We start from the raw sequence: 7,500 nt of genomic DNA on the forward strand, positions 1-7,500 counted from the left end.
GCATATTAAATATTTATGGAAAATCTTCTCATTTCAAATAAAAAAAAAAGAAGAAGAATTACCAGCAGATGAAAATAAGATTTATTCCCAGATTTTTTTTTTTTTAATAGAAATATTATTCTCATAATTGCATATTATATATTAACTATAAATAATCTCATCACAAATAGAAAATAAAAGACCAGATAAATAACTATCCCACGAAATAAATGATTTATTCCCTTTCATAGATTCAGCTAACAATTTCTGAAGTGACATACTATCATTTAAAGCAGTGACGTGTAATGTTCGATATTCATTTTGGTATTTCTGATGTTATGTAATATCGAGTCATCAATCAGAGTGAGATTGTTCTTATAGGTTTTCTATCATAGTCCACATCAGACTTCGGCTACAGATAATTGAATTTCGTTATTGGTAGCTCATATGCATCGGTACATTTAGTGAAAACGTTTTTAGATTTCTTTTTATAATTCTTGATAGGTTTCTTTACTGATTGTTATGGGAATTGTCAATAATCTTCGTTGCGTTGTTGTTGGTGTTGTTGTGTTTGTTATTATGTTCTAGTTTGTTTGCTGATTGTTATGGGATTTATCAATAATCTTCATTGCGTTGTTGGTGTTGTTGTTGTTGTTGTTGTTATGTTCTAGTTTATTTGCTGATTGTTAGGGGATTTATCAATAATCTTCATTGCGTTGTTGTTGTTATTCTTATGTTCTAGTTTGTTTGCTGATTGTTAAGGGATTTATCAATAATCTTCATTGCGTTGTTGTTGTTATTCTTATGTTCTAGTTTGTTTGCTGATTGTTAAGGGATTTATCAATAATCTTCATTGCGTTGTTGTTGTTATTCTTATGTTCTAGTTTGTTTGCTGATTGTTAAGGGATTTATCAAAAATCTTCATTGCGTTGTTGTTGTTATTCTTATGTTCTAGTTTGTTTGATGATTGTTAAGGGATTTATCAATAATCTTCATTGCGTTGTTGTGTTGTTGTTGTTGTTATGTTCTAGTTTATTTGCTGATTGTTATGGGATTTATCAATAATCTTCATTGCGTTGTTGTTGTTGTTGTTGTTGTTGTTGTTATTCTTATGTTCTAGTTTGTTTGCTGATTGTTAAGGGATTTATCAATAATCTTCATTGCGTTGTTGGTGTTGTTGTTGTTGTTATGTTCTAGTTTGTTTGCTGATTGTTAAGGGATTTATCAATAATCTTCATTGCGTTGTTGTTGTTATTATTATGTTCTAGTTATTTGCTGATTGTTAGGGGATTTATCAATAATCTTCATTGCGTTGTTGTTGTTATTATTATGTTCTAGTTTATTTGCTGATTGTTAGGGGATTTATCAATAATCTTCATTGCGTTGTTGTTGTTGTTTGTTGTTGTTGTTATTCTTATGTTCTAGTTTGTTTGCTGATTGTTAAGGGATTTATCAATAATCTTAATTGCGTTGTTGTTGTTATTATTATGTTCTAGTTTATTTGCTGATTGTTAGGGGATTTATCAATAATCTTCATTGCGTTGTTGTTGTTATTATTATGTTCTAGTTTATTTGCTGATTGTTAGGGGATTTATCAATAATCTTCATTGTGTTGTTGTTGTTTGTTGTTGTTGTTGTTATTCTTATGTTCTAGTTTGTTTGCTGATTGTTAAGGGATTTATCAATAATCTTCATTGCGTTGTTGGTGTTGTTGTTGTTGTTATGTTCTAGTTTGTTTGCTGATTGTTAAGGGATTTATCAATAATCTTAATTGCGTTGTTGTTGTTATTATTATGTTCTAGTTTATTTGCTGATTGTTAGGGGATTTATCAATAATCTTCATTGCGTTGTTGTTGTTATTATTATGTTCTAGTTTATTTGCTGATTGTTAGGGGATTTATCAATAATCTTCATTGCGTTGTTGTTGTTATTATTATGTTCTAGTTTATTTGCTGATTGTTAGGGGATTTATCAATAATCTTCATTGCGTTGTTGTTATTCTTATGTTCTAGTTTGTTTGCTGATTGTTAGGGGATTTATCAATAATCTTCATTGCGTTGTTGTTGTTATTCTTATGTTCTAGTTTGTTTGATGATTGTTAAGGGATTTATCAATAATCTTCATTGCGTTGTTGGTGTTGTTGTTGTTGTTATGTTTCTAGTTTATTTGCTGATTGTTAGGGGATTTATCAATAATCTTCATTGCGTTGTTGTTGTTGTTGTTGTTGTTGTTGTTGTTATTCTTATGTTCTAGTTTGTTTGCTGATTGTTAAGGGATTTATCAATAATCTTCATTGCGTTGTTGGTGTGTTGTTGTTGTTATGTTCTAGTTTGTTTGCTGATTGTTAAGGGATTTATCAATAATCTTCATTGCGTTGTTGGTGTTGTTGTTGTTGTTGTTATGTTCTAGTTTGTTTGCTGATTGTTAAGGGATTTATCAATAATCTTCATTGCGTTGTTGGTGTTGTTGTTGTTGTTATGTTCTAGTTTGTTTGCTGATTGTTAAGGGATTTATCAATAATCTTCATTGCGTTGTTGTTGTTATTATTATGTTCTAGTTTATTTGCTGATTGTTAGGGGATTTATCAATAATCTTCATTGCGTTGTTGTTGTTATTATTATGTTCTAGTTTATTTGCTGATTGTTAGGGGATTTATCAATAATCTTCATTGCGTTGTTGTTGTTATTCTTATGTTCTAGTTTGTTTGCTGATTGTTAAGGGATTTATCAATAATCTTCATTGCGTTGTTGTTGTTATTATTATGTTCTAGTTTATTTGCTGATTGTTAGGGGATTTATCAATAATCTTCATTGCGTTGTTTGTTGTTGTTATTATGTTCTAGTTTATTTGCTGATTGTTAGGGGATTTATCAATAATCTTCATTGCGTTGTTGTTGTTGTTGTTATGTTCTAGTTTGTTTGCTGATTGTTAGGGGATTTATCAATAATCTTCATTGCGTTGATTTTGTTATTCTTATGTTCTAGTTTGTTTGCTGATTGTTAAGGGATTTATCAATAATCTTCATTGCGTTGTTGTTGTTATTATTATGTTCTAGTTTATTTGCTGATTGTTAGGGGATTTATTAATAATCTTCATTGCGTTGTTGTTGTTGTTGTTGTTGTTATGTTCTAGTTTATTTGCTGATTGTTAAGGGATTTATCAATAATCTTCATTGCGTTGTTGGTGTTGTTGTTGTTGTTATGTTCTAGTTTGTTTGCTGATTGTTAAGGGATTTATCAATAATCTTCATTGCGTTGTTGTTGTTATTATTATGTTCTAGTTTATTTGCTGATTGTTAAGGGATTTATCAATAATCTTCATTGCGTTGTTGTTGTTATTATTATGTTCTAGTTTATTTGCTGATTGTTAGGGGATTTATCAATAATCTTCATTGCGTTGTTGTTGTTGTTGTTGTTATGTTCTAGTTTATTTGCTGATTGTTAGGGGATTTATCAATAATCTTCATTGCGTTGTTGTTGTTATTATTATGTTCTAGTTTATTTGCTGATTGTTAGGGGATTTATCAATAATCTTCATTGCGTTGTTGTTGTTATTATTATGTTCTCCTAGTTTATTTGCTGATTGTTAGGGGATTTATCAATAATCTTCATTGCGTTGTTGTTGTTATTATTATGTTCTAGTTTATTTGCTGATTGTTAGGGGATTTATCAATAATCTTCATTGCGTTGTTGTTGTTATTCTTATGTTCTAGTTTGTTTGCTGATTGTTAGGGGATTTATCAATAATCTTCATTGCGTTGTTGTTGTTATTATTATGTTCTAGTTTATTTGCTGATTGTTAGGGGATTTATCAATAATCTTCATTGCGTTGTTGTTGTTATTATTATGTTCTAGTTTATTTGCTGATTGTTAGGGGATTTGTCAATAATCTTCATGCGTTGTTGTTGTTATGTTCTAGTTTATTTGCTGATTGTTAGGGGATTTATCAATAATCTTCATTGCGTTGTTGTTGTTTATTCTTATGTTCTAGTTTGTTTGCTGATTGTTAAGGGATTTATCAATAATCTTCATTGTGTTGTTGTTGTTATTATTATGTTCTAGTTTATTTGCTGATTGTTAGGGGATTTATCAATAATCTTCATTGCGTTGTTGTTGTTGTTGTTATGTTCTAGTTTATTTGCTGATTGTTAGGGGATTTATCAATAATCTTCATTGCGTTGTTGTTGTTATTATTATGTTCTAGTTTATTTGCTGATTGTTAAGGGATTTATCAATAATCTTCATTGCGTTGTTGGTGTTGTTGTTGTTGTTATGTTCTAGTTTGTTTGCTGATTGTTAAGGGATTTATCAATAATCTTCATTGCGTTGTTGTTGTTATTATTATGTTCTAGTTTATTTGCTGATTGTTAGGGGATTTATCAATAATCTTCATTGCGTTGTTGTTGTTATTATTATGTTCTAGTTTATTTGCTGATTGTTAAGGGATTTATCAATAATCTTCATTGCGTTGTTGGTGTTGTTGTTGTTGTTATGTTCTAGTTTGTTTGCTGATTGTTAAGGGATTTATCAATAATCTTCATTGCGTTGTTGTTGTTATTATTATGTTCTAGTTTATTTGCTGATTGTTAAGGGATTTATCAATAATCTTCATTGCGTTGTTGTTGTTATTATGTTCTAGTTTATTTGCTGATTGTTAGGGGATTTATCAATAATCTTCATTGCGTTGTTGTTGTTGTTGTTATGTTCTAGTTTATTTGCTGATTGTTAGGGGATTTATCAATAATCTTCATTGCGTTGTTGTTGTTATTATTATGTTCTAGTTTATTTGCTGATTGTTAGGGGATTTATCAATAATCTTCATTGCGTTGTTGTTGTTGTTGTTGTTATTGTTCTAGTTTATTTGCTGATTGTTAAGGGATTTATCAATAATCTTCATTGCGTTGTTGGTGTTGTTGTTGTTGTTGTTGTTATGTTCTAGTTTATTTGCTGATTGTTAGGGGATTTATCAATAATCTTCATTGCGTCGCAGAGCCAACATAACTCAATTGATTAATCTGAAATTTTAAATTAACAATAATATCCATTAGACATTTTCATTGCAAACCTATTATTATTATTATTATTATTATTATTATTATTATTATTATTATTATTTATTGTTGCTGTTGTTGTTGTTTTTCATTGTTTTTGTTCCAAGATATAAATTTTTTTTAGAATCTATTCAAATGAGAATATACAGAGTTAATGCCCGTGAAATATGGGTTATGACAGTAAATAGTAATAAGATTGCATACCTGGCAGTGTGCATAGCCTTAACAACGTAGTAGATCGTTCTAGAAGACATTCAAAATTCAATCGAAGTCAAGTCGTAAATGTAATGGAAAGTCTCCGATTGAAAATGTCAATGACCGAAGTTAGGTCAGTTGGTGAGAAAGCAAGATGTGTGGAGTGATATTCGACCTTGATCTTCATTGAGTGACGTGTGATTTCTCCCATCATCATTATTGTATGTGGTTTAACGAACCGTTGAAGGCGTCGGTCGAAGGCTTTGTTCGTAAATCGAATTCTTTGCCGTCGTCATCACTACATTATGGTGTCGGTTGCTTGATGCCCCCCCTCTAAGGCCTTCTATCAAAGGCATCCCCTTCCATTAAATCTCTTCTCTCCATGTCATCCTTCACCTTATCTCGCCATATAATTCTCTGCCTCCCTTTCTAAACCCCCCCCCCCCCTCCCCTGCCCATAACAGTTTCCTCGTAAATTGAAGGTGAAACTTAGAGCAATGTAAATTAAACGAGTAGAATTGGCCATAAAGATACGATTTAAAAGGGTTTAAAGGTCGCTCATGAATGGCAGAGGCAAGGGACAGTGACATTGCCCTAGCAATCAGGACAATGCCCTAGAGACTGACCTTATATTATATGATCAGCGTCCAAGCCTCCTCTCCACCCAAGCTAGGACCAGGGAGGGCCAGGCAGTGGCTGCTGACGACTCAGCAGATAGACCTATAGGCTCCCCCAAACCCCCCCCCTCCAACCTTAGCTCACAAGGATGTAAGGTTGCAGACACTAATGGTACTAACGAGTCTGAGCGGGACTCGAACCCCCGACTGGCAAACACCAGGCAGAGACGTTACCAATCAGGCCACAGCAAGAGAAAGGTAGAGACTATTATAACAAATGTTCCAAATCACCGAATTATGAAAGCAACAAACAAAGGCATTGATAATCATAAGCGTCAATATTTATGCTCAAGAATTATTCATAAAATATCTCTTCTTAAAGGAAAATGACACAAAATTGTCAGCGTATATATATCCGGATATTTCTCGTCTATAAAGTCAATGGGCTCTCTTAAAATACCGAACGAAGAATTTTATTATAAGTCTGTACAGCTCCAGGCTGTAAATGTCAGCTCCAACAGTCAGCCCAATAATCCAAAGAATCTTTATACAACGTTTTGATTTATATTCTTGTCTGAAAGGTTGAAGGTTTAATGTCGCTCATGAATAGTAGAGGGCATGGGACAGTACCAATGCCCTGTTTAGCACGAAAGTGCCCTAGAGACTGACCATATTATTATTATTATTATTATTATTATTATTATTATTATTATTATTATTATTATTATTACTTGCTAAGCTACAACCCTAGATGGAAAAGCAGGATGCTATAAGCCCAAGGGCTCCAACAGGGAAACTAGCTCAGTGAGGAAAGGAAAAAAGGGAAAATAAAATATTTTCAGAACAGTAACAACATTGAAATTAATATTTCCTATATAAACTATCAAAACTTTATCAAAACAAGAGGAAGAGAAATGAGATAGAATAGTGTGCCCGAGTGTACCCTCAAACAGGAGAACTCTAACACAAGACAGTGGAAGACCATGGTACAGAGGCTATAGCACTACACAAGAAAAGAGAACAGGGATTTGATTTTGTAGTGTCCTTCTCCCAGAAGAGCTGCTTACACAGGATTAATCTCAAGACTCACAACTTGCTATTTTGAGTAATCACCTTCGTATGAATATATGAGAAAGTGAAAAAATTATGGAATACAGAAGGGAAAACACATGAGCTTCCCTAGCCATAGAAATAAATGTAATTGATCTATTACTAACAGCTCTGTGTTGTAATGGTAAAAATTAACACATTCGGTAGATATGCTGTTTTTTTATTAGCCTCTAATTCTTTCAGATTTATGATAAGATTCATATAATGAAGGAGCATCACCTCTGTGTGTGTACGCGCGCGCGCACACGCACACACACAGATATATATATATATATATATATATACATACACATATATAGAGGAGATCTCTGTCATACTTCAGTGTCATGGTGCTTGTTTGTAAATACTAAGTAAAAGAGAATTTAGAATTCATCTGTGAGGACATTGCTACCATGAGAAGTTATACACAATTTAAAAGTAAATAACTTGTCCAAAATCAAGCCTTTGTTCTCTAGTCTAGGGTAGTGCCATAGCCTCTATACCATGGTCTTCTGTTGGGTTAGAGTTTGCTTGCCTGAGGGTACACTCGGCTACACTATTCTATGTAAT

The 7,500-nt window shown here is 32.2% G+C and overlaps 1 protein-coding gene across 7 annotated transcripts in view; it reads left to right on the forward strand.

Annotated features, from left to right (window-relative positions):
* Positions 1–7,500, forward strand: part of LOC137643827 (uncharacterized) — a 359,559-nt gene that overhangs the window by 147,753 nt on the left and 204,306 nt on the right. The gene's annotated exons all lie outside the window — the stretch shown is intronic.

The sequence above is a fragment of the Palaemon carinicauda genome, chromosome 7 (assembly GCF_036898095.1).
Source record: "Palaemon carinicauda isolate YSFRI2023 chromosome 7, ASM3689809v2, whole genome shotgun sequence".
In the NCBI taxonomy this organism is placed as follows: Eukaryota; Metazoa; Arthropoda; class Malacostraca; order Decapoda; family Palaemonidae; genus Palaemon; species Palaemon carinicauda.